This window comes from Salminus brasiliensis, chromosome 17 (genome assembly GCF_030463535.1).
Source record: "Salminus brasiliensis chromosome 17, fSalBra1.hap2, whole genome shotgun sequence".
In the NCBI taxonomy this organism is placed as follows: domain Eukaryota; kingdom Metazoa; phylum Chordata; class Actinopteri; order Characiformes; family Bryconidae; genus Salminus; species Salminus brasiliensis.
Window position 1 is genome coordinate 2,979,711 of NC_132894.1, and position 12,306 is coordinate 2,992,016.

General features: G+C 40.0%; 14 non-coding genes across 14 annotated transcripts; all 14 read right to left on the reverse strand.

Annotated features, from left to right (window-relative positions):
* Positions 1-173: 173 nt before the first annotated feature.
* Positions 174-247, reverse strand: trnai-aau (transfer RNA isoleucine (anticodon AAU)). The gene has a single exon. It is a non-coding gene; the product is annotated as a tRNA-Ile (tRNA).
* A 587-nt stretch (positions 248-834) lies between these two features.
* Positions 835-908, reverse strand: trnai-aau (transfer RNA isoleucine (anticodon AAU)). The gene has a single exon. It is a non-coding gene; the product is annotated as a tRNA-Ile (tRNA).
* A 2,793-nt stretch (positions 909-3,701) lies between these two features.
* On the reverse strand, positions 3,702-3,775 carry trnai-aau (transfer RNA isoleucine (anticodon AAU)). The gene has a single exon. It is a non-coding gene; the product is annotated as a tRNA-Ile (tRNA).
* Positions 3,776-4,358: 583 nt separating this feature from the next.
* trnai-aau (transfer RNA isoleucine (anticodon AAU)) lies at positions 4,359-4,432 on the reverse strand. The gene has a single exon. It is a non-coding gene; the product is annotated as a tRNA-Ile (tRNA).
* A 762-nt stretch (positions 4,433-5,194) lies between these two features.
* On the reverse strand, positions 5,195-5,268 carry trnai-aau (transfer RNA isoleucine (anticodon AAU)). The gene has a single exon. It is a non-coding gene; the product is annotated as a tRNA-Ile (tRNA).
* Positions 5,269-5,857: 589 nt separating this feature from the next.
* trnai-aau (transfer RNA isoleucine (anticodon AAU)) lies at positions 5,858-5,931 on the reverse strand. Its single transcript has one exon. It is a non-coding gene; the product is annotated as a tRNA-Ile (tRNA).
* Positions 5,932-6,522: 591 nt separating this feature from the next.
* trnai-aau (transfer RNA isoleucine (anticodon AAU)) lies at positions 6,523-6,596 on the reverse strand. Its single transcript has one exon. It is a non-coding gene; the product is annotated as a tRNA-Ile (tRNA).
* Positions 6,597-7,183: 587 nt separating this feature from the next.
* trnai-aau (transfer RNA isoleucine (anticodon AAU)) lies at positions 7,184-7,257 on the reverse strand. The gene has a single exon. It is a non-coding gene; the product is annotated as a tRNA-Ile (tRNA).
* A 729-nt stretch (positions 7,258-7,986) lies between these two features.
* On the reverse strand, positions 7,987-8,060 carry trnai-aau (transfer RNA isoleucine (anticodon AAU)). Its single transcript has one exon. It is a non-coding gene; the product is annotated as a tRNA-Ile (tRNA).
* Positions 8,061-8,651: 591 nt separating this feature from the next.
* trnai-aau (transfer RNA isoleucine (anticodon AAU)) lies at positions 8,652-8,725 on the reverse strand. The gene has a single exon. It is a non-coding gene; the product is annotated as a tRNA-Ile (tRNA).
* A 587-nt stretch (positions 8,726-9,312) lies between these two features.
* Positions 9,313-9,386, reverse strand: trnai-aau (transfer RNA isoleucine (anticodon AAU)). The gene has a single exon. It is a non-coding gene; the product is annotated as a tRNA-Ile (tRNA).
* Positions 9,387-9,766: 380 nt separating this feature from the next.
* Positions 9,767-9,838, reverse strand: trnad-guc (transfer RNA aspartic acid (anticodon GUC)). Its single transcript has one exon. It is a non-coding gene; the product is annotated as a tRNA-Asp (tRNA).
* A 749-nt stretch (positions 9,839-10,587) lies between these two features.
* Positions 10,588-10,659, reverse strand: trnad-guc (transfer RNA aspartic acid (anticodon GUC)). Its single transcript has one exon. It is a non-coding gene; the product is annotated as a tRNA-Asp (tRNA).
* A 1,135-nt stretch (positions 10,660-11,794) lies between these two features.
* On the reverse strand, positions 11,795-11,865 carry trnag-gcc (transfer RNA glycine (anticodon GCC)). Its single transcript has one exon. It is a non-coding gene; the product is annotated as a tRNA-Gly (tRNA).
* Positions 11,866-12,306: the final 441 nt, after the last annotated feature.

Genomic DNA, 12,306 nt, shown 5'->3' on the forward strand with positions numbered 1-12,306 from the left:
AGAATTTCCCCACTGCGGGACTAATAAAGGATTATCTGATCTTATCGTATCTGAAAATTGTTCACATTCATAACATTGCTTATACGTATTCAACATGTCCTACCATTGCTTGTACGTATTCATAGCTAATATCCAAAGGTAGTTTTGTGTGTGTGTGTTGGATATAAGCTAGCTGGCCCGTACGGGGATCGAACCCACGACCTTGGCGTTATTAGCACCACGCTCTAACCAACTGAGCTAACCGGCCTGACCATAGGAGCAGGGTGAACCATTGGAGGGAAAAAATAGGTAGAAACACACCTTATCTGTTACAGACAGACAGGGATACTCACCACTATATAACGAGGAGTGGACATGAGGTCGGCCATGTGTCCATACAGGCCAGCTACATCACTGAGCTAAAAGAAGAGACAGTCCAGCTTCTCATTTTTATCCTTCATGTGAGTTAATAAGAGTAATTCACTCATTTAGCAAGAAGGGTGTTATATTATAACATCAGGTTCTACTAATATTGGACTAAAATGCACTAAGTAAGTATTTAATTATTATTCATTATTATTTAAATCAATCTGCATCACAGAATCAGTATGTTTTCATTGTTCTATGGTTGTAAAAACATAAAAAACAATTATGTCAGACTGGGTATATCAGTGTTTGGTTGAGAATTTCCCCACTGCGGGACTAATAAAGGATTATCTGATCTTATCGTATCTGAAAATTGTTCACATTCATAACATTGCTTATACGTATTCAACATGTCCTACCATTGCTTGTACGTATTCATAGCTAATATCCAAAGGTAGTTTTGTGTGTGTGTGTTGGATAAAAGCTAGCTGGCCCGTACGGGGGTCGAACCCGCGACCTTGGCGTTATTAGCACCACGCTCTAACCAACTGAGCTAACCGGCCTGACTATGAGAACCCACTCAGTCATTTCAGGGAAAATGACAGTAACTCGGTTCTACAGCATTATCCCACACCAGCGTTCTAGACGTCCAAAAGGCCAAATCCACCCTCGTAATTGTGGAACAGTAAGACTTATATGGGAACATGAAAACAGACCATAATGTCTGAACCTTTATAAAACTGTCACTGAAACGCTCTGTTTTAAACCAGCACTGAATGGTGACTTCTCCCAGCTACTGTTCTGAGATCTCTCCACAGGTGTTCTGTAGGATTCAGGGTAGGCTCTGTCCAGCTGGAAGACCCATGACCTCTGATAGAGGCCCAACTCGCTTACACTAAGCTCTGCACTGTGCTCCAGAACTCATTGGTAGTCTTCAGATTTCATAATGCCATGCACATGATCAAGGCACACAGTGCCAGGAGCAGCAAAACAACCCCAACCATCCTTGAACATCTCATATGTTTGACTGTAGGAACCATGTTCTGTTCTTTGAAGGCCTGATCTGACTTTCTGTAAAGGGTCCAATGATGTGCTTTATTAAAAAGCTCTGTTTTGGTCTCTTCTCCCAGGAGGACTGTGGCTTTCTCAGGAACGCTCCTGACTGTGCGTAACTACTTTCCCTGTTAAGGTCAGATACTCCTAACATTATATATATTCCTAACATTGCTGATACGTATTCATAGCTAATATCCAAAGGTAGTTTTGTGTGTGTGTGTGTGTGTTGGATAAAAGCTAGCTGGCCCGTTTGGGGATCGAACCCGCGACCTTGGCGTTATTAGCACCATGCTCTAACCAACTGAGCTAACCGGCCTGACCATAGGAGCAGGGTGAACCATTGGAGGGAAAAAATAGGTAGAAACACACCTTATCTGTTACAGACAGACAGGGATACTCACCACTATATAACGAGGAGTGGACATGAGGTCGGCCATGTGTCCATACAGGCCAGCTACATCACTGAGCTAAAAGAAGAGACAGTCCAGCTTCTCATTTTTATCCTTCATGTGAGTTAATAAGAGTAATTCACTCATTTAGCATGAAGGGTGTTATATTATAACATCAGGTTCTACTAATATTGGACTAAAATGCACTAAGTAAGTATTTAATTATTATTCATTATTATTTAAATCAATCTGCATCACAGAATCAGTATGTTTTCATTGTTCTATGGTTGTAAAAACATAAAAAACAATTATGTCAGACTGGGTATATCAGTGTTTGGTTGAGAATTTCCCCACTGCGGGACTAATAAAGGATTATCTGATCTTATCGTATCTGAAAATTGTTCACATTCATAACATTGCTTATACGTATTCAACATGTCCTACCATTGCTTGTACGTATTCATAGCTAATATCCAAAGGTAGTTTTGTGTGTGTGTGTTGGATAAAAGCTAGCTTGCCCGTACGGGGATCGAACCCGCGACCTTGGCGTTATTAGCACCACGCTCTAACCAACTGAGCTAACCGGCCTGACTATGATAACCCACTCAGTCATTTCAGAGAAAAAGACAGTAACTCGGTTCTACAGCATTATCCCACACCAGCGTTCTAGACGTCCAAAAGGCCAAATCCACCCTCGTAATTGTGGAACAGTAAGACTTATATGGGAACATGAAAACAGACCATAATGTCTGAACCTTTATAAAACTGTCACTGAAACGCTCTGTTTTAAACCAGCACTGAATGGTGACTTCTCCCAGCTACTGTTCTGAGATCTCTCCACAGGTGTTCTGTAGGATTCAGGGTAGGCTCTGTCCAGCTGGAAGACCCATGACCTCTGATAGAGGCCCAACTCGCTTACACTAAGCTCTGCACTGTGCTCCAGAACTCATTGGTAGTCTTCAGATTTCATAATGCCATGCACATGATCAAGGCACACAGTGCCAGGAGCAGCAAAACAACCCCAACCATCCTTGAACATCTCATATGTTTGACTGTAGGAACCATGTTCTGTTCTTTGAAGGCCTGATCTGACTTTCTGTAAAGGGTCCAATGATGTGCTTTATTAAAAAGCTCTGTTTTGGTCTCTTCTCCCAGGAGGACTGTGGCTTTCTCAGGAACGCTCCTGACTGTGCGTAACTACTTTCCCTGTTAAGGTCAGATACTCCTAACATTATATATATTCCTAACATTGCTGATACGTATTCATAGCTAATATCCAAAGGTAGTTTTGTGTGTGTGTGTGTGTGTTGGATGAAAGCTAGCTGGCAATATTAGCAATGGTGAACCATTGGAGGGAAAAAATAGGTAGAAACACACCTTATCTGTTACAGACAGACAGGGATACTCACCACTATATAACGAGGAGTGGACATGAGGTCGGCCATGTGTCCATACAGGCCAGCTACATCACTGAGCTAAAAGAAGAGACAGTCCAGCTTCTCATTTTTATCCTTCATGTGAGTTAATAAGAGTAATTCACTCATTTAGCAAGAAGGGTGTTATATTATAACATCAGGTTCTACTAATATTGGACTAAAATGCACTAAGTAAGTATTTAATTATTATTCATTATTATTTAAATCAATCTGCATCACAGAATCAGTATGTTTTCATTGTTCTATGGTTGTAAAAACATAAAAAACAATTATGTCAGACTGGGTATATCAGTGTTTGGTTGAGAATTTCCCCACTGCGGGACTAATAAAGGATTATCTGATCTTATCGTATCTGAAAATTGTTCACATTCATAACATTGCTTATACGTATTCAACATGTCCTACCATTGCTTGTACGTATTCATAGCTAATATCCAAAGGTAGTTTTGTGTGTGTGTGTTGGATAAAAGCTAGCTGGCCCGTACGGGGATCGAACCCACGACCTTGGCGTTATTAGCACCACGCTCTAACCAACTGAGCTAACCGGCCTGACCATAGGAGCAGGGTGAACCATTGGAGGGAAAAAATAGGTAGAAACACACCTTATCTGTTACAGACAGACAGGGATACTCACCACTATATAACGAGGAGTGGACATGAGGTCGGCCATGTGTCCATACAGGCCAGCTACATCACTGAGCTAAAAGAAGAGACAGTCCAGCTTCTCATTTTTATCCTTCATGTGAGTTAATAAGAGTAATTCACTCATTTAGCAAGAAGGGTGTTATATTATAACATCAGGTTCTACTAATATTGGACTAAAATGCACTAAGTAAGTATTTAATTATTATTCATTATTATTTAAATCAATCTGCATCACAGAATCAGTATGTTTTCATTGTTCTATGGTTGTAAAAACATAAAAAACAATTATGTCAGACTGGGTATATCAGTGTTTGGTTGAGAATTTCCCCACTGCGGGACTAATAAAGGATTATCTGATCTTATCGTATCTGAAAATTGTTCACATTCATAACATTGCTTATACGTATTCAACATGTCCTACCATTGCTTGTACGTATTCATAGCTAATATCCAAAGGTAGTTTTGTGTGTGTTGGATAAAAGCTAGCTGGCCCGTACGGGGATCGAACCCGCGACCTTGGCGTTATTAGCACCACGCTCTAACCAACTGAGCTAACCGGCCTGACTATGATAACCCACTCAGTCATTTCAGGGAAAATGACAGTAACTCGGTTCTACAGCATTATCCCACACCAGCGTTCTAGACGTCCAAAAGGCCAAATCCACCCTCGTAATTGTGGAACAGTAAGACTTATATGGGAACATGAAAACAGACCATAATGTCTGAACCTTTATCAAACTGTCACTGAAACGCTCTGTTTTAAACCAGCACTGAATGGTGACTTCTCCCAGCTACTGTTCTGAGATCTCTCCACAGGTGTTCTGTAGGATTCAGGGTAGGCTCTGTCCAGCTGGAAGACCCATGACCTCTGATAGAGGCCCAACTCGCTTACACTAAGCTCTGCACTGTGCTCCAGAACTCATTGGTAGTCTTCAGATTTCATAATGCCATGCACATGATCAAGGCACACAGTGCCAGGAGCAGCAAAACAACCCCAACCATCCTTGAACATCTCATATGTTTGACTGTAGGAACCATGTTCTGTTCTTTGAAGGCCTGATCTGACTTTCTGTAAAGGGTCCAATGATGTGCTTTATTAAAAAGCTCTGTTTTGGTCTCTTCTCCCAGGAGGACTGTGGCTTTCTCAGGAACGCTCCTGACTGTGCGTAACTACTTTCCCTGTTAAGGTCAGATACTCAGACTATGACTAATCCTTGTGTGTATGCAGGTATAAATGTGAGATATATTCCTAACATTGCTGATACGTATTCATAGCTAATATCCAAAGGTAGTTTTGTGTGTGTGTGTTGGATAAAAGCTAGCTGGCCCGTACGGGGATCGAACCCGCGACCTTGGCGTTATTAGCACCACGCTCTAACCAACTGAGCTAACCGGCCTGACCATAGGAGCAGGGTGAACCATTGGAGGGAAAAAATAGGTAGAAACACACCTTATCTGTTACAGACAGACAGGGATACTCACCACTATATAACGAGGAGTGGACATGAGGTCGGCCATGTGTCCATACAGGCCAGCTACATCACTGAGCTAAAAGAAGAGACAGTCCAGCTTCTCATTTTTATCCTTCATGTGAGTTAATAAGAGTAATTCACTCATTTAGCAAGAAGGGTGTTATATTATAACATCAGGTTCTACTAATATTGGACTAAAATGCACTAAGTAAGTATTTAATTATTATTCATTATTATTTAAATCAATCTGCATCACAGAATCAGTATGTTTTCATTGTTCTATGGTTGTAAAAACATAAAAAACAATTATGTCAGACTGGGTATATCAGTGTTTGGTTGAGAATTTCCCCACTGCGCTACTAATAAAGGATTATCTGATCTTATCGTATCTGAAAATTGTTCACATTCATAACATTGCTTATACGTATTCAACATGTCCTACCATTGCTTGTACGTATTCATAGCTAATATCCAAAGGTAGTTTTGTGTGTGTGTGTGTTGGATAAAAGCTAGCTGGCCCGTACGGGGATCGAACCCGCGACCTTGGCGTTATTAGCACCACGCTCTAACCAACTGAGCTAGCCGGCCTGACCATAGGAGCAGGGTGAACCATTGGAGGGAAAAAATAGGTAGAAACACACCTTATCTGTTACAGACAGACAGGGATACTCACCACTATATAACGAGGAGTGGACATGAGGTCGGCCATGTGTCCATACAGGCCAGCTACATCACTGAGCTAAAAGAAGAGACAGTCCAGCTTCTCATTTTTATCCTTCATGTGAGTTAATAAGAGTAATTCACTCATTTAGCAAGAAGGGTGTTATATTATAACATCAGGTTCTACTAATATTGGACTAAAATGCACTAAGTAAGTATTTAATTATTATTCATTATTATTTAAATCAATCTGCATCACAGAATCAGTATGTTTTCATTGTTCTATGGTTGTAAAAACATAAAAAACAATTATGTCAGACTGGGTATATCAGTGTTTGGTTGAGAATTTCCCCACTGCGGGACTAATAAAGGATTATCTGATCTTATCATATCTGAAAATTGTTCACATTCATAACATTGCTTATACGTATTCAACATGTCCTACCATTGCTTGTACGTATTCATAGCTAATATCCAAAGGTAGTTTTGTGTGTGTGTGTGTGTTGGATAAAAGTTAGCTGGCCCGTACGGGGATCGAACCCGCGACCTTGGCGTTATTAGCACCACGCTCTAACCAACTGAGCTAACCGGCCTGACCATAGGAGCAGGGTGAACCATTGGAGGGAAAAAATAGGTAGAAACACACCTTATCTGTTACAGACAGACAGGGATACTCACCACTATATAACGAGGAGTGGACATGAGGTCGGCCATGTGTCCATACAGGCCAGCTACATCACTGAGCTAAAAGAAGAGACAGTCCAGCTTCTCATTTTTATCCTTCATGTGAGTTAATAAGAGTAATTCACTCATTTAGCATGAAGGGTGTTATATTATAACATCAGGTTCTACTAATATTGGACTAAAATGCACTAAGTAAGTATTTAATTATTATTCATTATTATTTAAATCAATCTGCATCACAGAATCAGTATGTTTTCATTGTTCTATGGTTGTAAAAACATAAAAAACAATTATGTCAGACTGGGTATATCAGTGTTTGGTTGAGAATTTCCCCACTGCGGGACTAATAAAGGATTATCTGATCTTATCGTATCTGAAAATTGTTCACATTCATAACATTGCTTATACGTATTCAACATGTCCTACCATTGCTTGTACGTATTCATAGCTAATATCCAAAGGTAGTTTTGTGTGTGTGTGTTGGATAAAAGCTAGCTGGCCCGTACGGGGATCGAACCCGCGACCTTGGCGTTATTAGCACCACGCTCTAACCAACTGAGCTAACCGGCCTGACTATGATAACCCACTCAGTCATTTCAGAGAAAAAGACAGTAACTCGGTTCTACAGCATTATCCCACACCAGCGTTCTAGACGTCCAAAAGGCCAAATCCACCCTCGTACTTGTGGAACAGTAAGACTTATATGGGAACATGAAAACAGACCATAATGTCTGAACCTTTATAAAACTGTCACTGAAACGCTCTGTTTTAAACCAGCACTGAATGGTGACTTCTCCCAGCTACTGTTCTGAGATCTCTCCACAGGTGTTCTGTAGGATTCAGGGTAGGCTCTGTCCAGCTGGAAGACCCATGACCTCTGATAGAGGCCCAACTCGCTTACACTAAGCTCTGCACTGTGCTCCAGAACTCATTGGTAGTCTTCAGATTTCATAATGCCATGCACATGATCAAGGCACACAGTGCCAGGAGCAGCAAAACAACCCCAACCATCCTTGAACATCTCATATGTTTGACTGTAGGAACCATGTTCTGTTCTTTGAAGGCCTGATCTGACTTTCTGTAAAGGGTCCAATGATGTGCTTTATTAAAAAGCTCTGTTTTGGTCTCTTCTCCCAGGAGGACTGTGGCTTTCTCAGGAACGCTCCTGACTGTGCGTAACTACTTTCCCTGTTAAGGTCAGATACTCCTAACATTATATATATTCCTAACATTGCTGATACGTATTCATAGCTAATATCCAAAGGTAGTTTTGTGTGTGTGTGTTGGATAAAAGCTAGCTGGCCCGTACGGGGATCGAACCCGCGACCTTGGCGTTATTAGCACCACGCTCTAACCAACTGAGCTAACCGGCCTGACCATAGGAGCAGGGTGAACCATTGGAGGGAAAAAATAGGTAGAAACACACCTTATCTGTTACAGACAGACAGGGATACTCACCACTATATAACGAGGAGTGGACATGAGGTCGGCCATGTGTCCATACAGGCCAGCTACATCACTGAGCTAAAAGAAGAGACAGTCCAGCTTCTCATTTTTATCCTTCATGTGAGTTAATAAGAGTAATTCACTCATTTAGCAAGAAGGGTGTTATATTATAACATCAGGTTCTACTAATATTGGACTAAAATGCACTAAGTAAGTATTTAATTATTATTCATTATTATTTAAATCAATCTGCATCACAGAATCAGTATGTTTTCATTGTTCTATGGTTGTAAAAACATAAAAAACAATTATGTCAGACTGGGTATATCAGTGTTTGGTTGAGAATTTCCCCACTGCGGGACTAATAAAGGATTATCTGATCTTATCGTATCTGAAAATTGTTCACATTCATAACATTGCTTATACGTATTCAACATGTCCTACCATTGCTTGTACGTATTCATAGCTAATATCCAAAGGTAGTTTTGTGTGTGTGTGTGTGTTGGATAAAAGCTAGCTGGCCCGTACGGGGATCGAACCCGCGACCTTGGCGTTATTAGCACCACGCTCTAACCAACTGAGCTAACCGGCCTGACCATAGGAGCAGGGTGAACCATTGGAGGGAAAAAATAGGTAGAAACACACCTTATCTGTTACAGACAGACAGGGATACTCACCACTATATAACGAGGAGTGGACATGAGGTCGGCCATGTGTCCATACAGGCCAGCTACATCACTGAGCTAAAAGAAGAGACAGTCCAGCTTCTCATTTTTATCCTTCATGTGAGTTAATAAGAGTAATTCACTCATTTAGCAAGAAGGGTGTTATATTATAACATCAGGTTCTACTAATATTGGACTAAAATGCACTAAGTAAGTATTTAATTATTATTCATTATTATTTAAATCAATCTGCATCACAGAATCAGTATGTTTTCATTGTTCTATGGTTGTAAAAACATAAAAAACAATTATGTCAGACTGGGTATATCAGTGTTTGGTTGAGAATTTCCCCACTGCGGGACTAATAAAGGATTATCTGATCTTATCGTATCTGAAAATTGTTCACATTCATAACATTGCTTATACGTATTCAACATGTCCTACCATTGCTTGTACGTATTCATAGCTAATATCCAAAGGTAGTTTTGTGTGTGTGTGTTGGATAAAAGCTAGCTGGCCCGTACGGGGATCGAACCCGCGACCTTGGCGTTATTAGCACCACGCTCTAACCAACTGAGCTAACCGGCCTGACTATGAGAACCCACTCAGTCATTTCAGGGAAAATGACAGTAACTCGGTTCTACAGCATTATCCCACACCAGCGTTCTAGACGTCCAAAAGGCCAAATCCACCCTCGTAATTGTGGAACAGTAAGACTTATATGGGAACATGAAAACAGACCATCTGATGATTGAATGTGAATGATCTTGCCTCTTCTGCTGCTGGACAAACCTCACTTCCAGCTTACTCACCTACAAAAACCCGGTCCAGTTTCAGAGCGCCACTGTTCTGCACAGAAGACCCACTCGGGAAGAGATTAGCCGGAAAATCTTGTTTTTTGGAAGAAAGGGAAAACTCCAAAATGTGTCCGGACCAGGACTAAAAACAGTGGGAGGGAAAAGCTCGCTCTCCCCGTCGGGGAATCGAACCCCGGTCTCCCGCGTGACAGGCGGGGATACTTACCACTATACTAACGAGGAGCGAGAGCCCCGGCAGCCAGGAGTCCTTAGAAACCTGCAATACAGTCCAACTCATCACAAATATTAAATTATAAATTTTGCAGATGATGATCGTCCCTTACCTTTAATCCTATTGAACAGACTTGACTTTCGTCTAGTAGATGTTTACCCCAAGAGTAAATACAATTTACATAACATTAAAATAAATATGACTTGTTTTTTACATTCTCACTCCTAACACCAGCGGTGAGAATGTCAAAACCAAGTCATATTTATTTTAATTTTATGTAAATTGTATTTACTCTTTTTTATTTAAATATCTAACCAAATAAAATGTAATCTATAGGTCTGTCGGTATTATTTCTAAGGGTATACATGTTTTTTTATTATTGGGCAATAGCGATATACTACCACCAGGTGGCGGTAATATATATATATATATATTTTTTTTTTTTTTTTTTTTTTTTCCTTCAATTTTTCTTTAAACTTTAAAATATCTAACCAAATAAAATGTAACATAAAACTGACCATAATTATACATCTATCTTTGTGCAAGGACTGGTACCACCAAACACGGCTGTTATCTCTGGCCTGAGGGAGCTGCAGACGCCGGTGGTCTCTCTGCCCTGCACGCCGCCTGAGGGAGCTGCAGACCCCGCAGGTAACTGTAAATGTAAATGCATTCTTAATGGCTTACCTGGTTGAATGTAATAAACAGTCATATATATTAATAAATAAATAAATAAATAAATAAATGTAAAAAGCTCACTCTCCCCGTCGGGGAATCGAACCCCGGTCTCCCGCGTGACAGGCGGGGATACTTACCACTATACTAACGAGGAGCGAGTGTGGCGTTAAAAGCTGAGGCTGAAGTACTGTCAGTACTGCAGCACGAACTACAGAATAACGTTAAAAGACAGTGCAGAAAAAACAAAATGTAAAGATTTACTAAAAATACTTTACTAGTAAACTTAACACTTAACGCTGCCCTAATAATATAAACGAAATTAAAACGTACATCCTCTGCCTAATGAGTTAATTCATTCATCTTCTAATTCACTTGTTCTAAACCTGGCAAAACTTGACTCACATTAACACTCTTGACGGACATTAACAAGTAGTTTAGGTAGCTACTCACAGTAAGGGCAGGTCGTCGACCCATACAGGTCTATATACACATATTCGTTTAAATTACCTTTCTACCACTTAGTAACTACTCGTTTAACCAGCTTTTCCTTTTGTTTGTTGAATGTTTGTGATTGTTTGGAGAAAGAATGACTGACTTCTGAAATATTTTTTTGGTATGTCATTCCACTGATCAACCACCGGGTGGTGCCCTTTCCCCACTTTCCAAAAAACGCAAAGGCAATAAACTTATAAAATCTTATTTCAAATATTTAATTAAAAATATATATATTTAATATTAAATATATTTAAAAACGTTTAACATACACATTCTGATGACCTTTTTAGCTGCTATGTAGCTAATACATATGTGCTGGCTTATAACGCTCGCTCAGTGTGCCGTAAAACAGCCATCACCATCACATCTTAGACCACACTCATTAAGCTAATCTGCATATTTACATGAAAGCAAACATTTGTGTTAAAAATACTTTACTAGTAAACTTAACACTTAACGCTGCCCTATTCATTAACCCTCACCCACAGCATTTTAATCTGCATGCATCCTATTTATCTTATTTATTTAAATTTCTATGCACCTTATTAGCAATACCTACCTGTTAAATATCTATGCACCTTACACTCATTAGCTACCTCCCTCTACTCAGAAATTATTATTTATAGTAACTATTTATTGGATTGTCTTGCCTCTTGACTTCACTTGACTTTAAATCGTTGAGATTATCACAAGGACCGTGTTAAACGGAAATATCTTTATATATTTATTAAAACTCAACTTTAATGCCAAAACGTTGGATCAGAAGCAGTTCCTAAAAAGAGGAAAAGCTGAGATGCATTGGCCGGGAATCGAACCCGGGCCTCCCGCGTGGCAGGCGAGAATTCTACCACTGAACCACCAATGCTTCGATGAGGAGCACTGATAGTACTTGGCCTTTGAAGATAGCAGACACCACATACATACTATACAATGATCAAAAGTTTAAGAGGCTTTTATTATTGTGTATTATTGTTTATTATTTTTAGCGTACAGAAACTCAATGGAGCGAACTCGCGCTCCTCCAGGATCATGGTGCATCAGGAGGAGCACGCCACTACACAAGCTATCAGACAGTGCAACATGCAAAGAGAGCATGAGGTTAAACTAGGACGCATTTATTATATTTGTGTGATTTTAAGGAAATATAAGATACTCAAAGCTGCATTACGCCCTTTTGAAAAGTAATGTAAATATCGTCGCTGTCCAATGAAAAACATGCATCTCCAATTTTGTGATTTTACAGGAGAATGCAAACATGTTCTTGTCTTTAAATGGAAGTCGATGTAAGATATGCGTTTATTCCAAA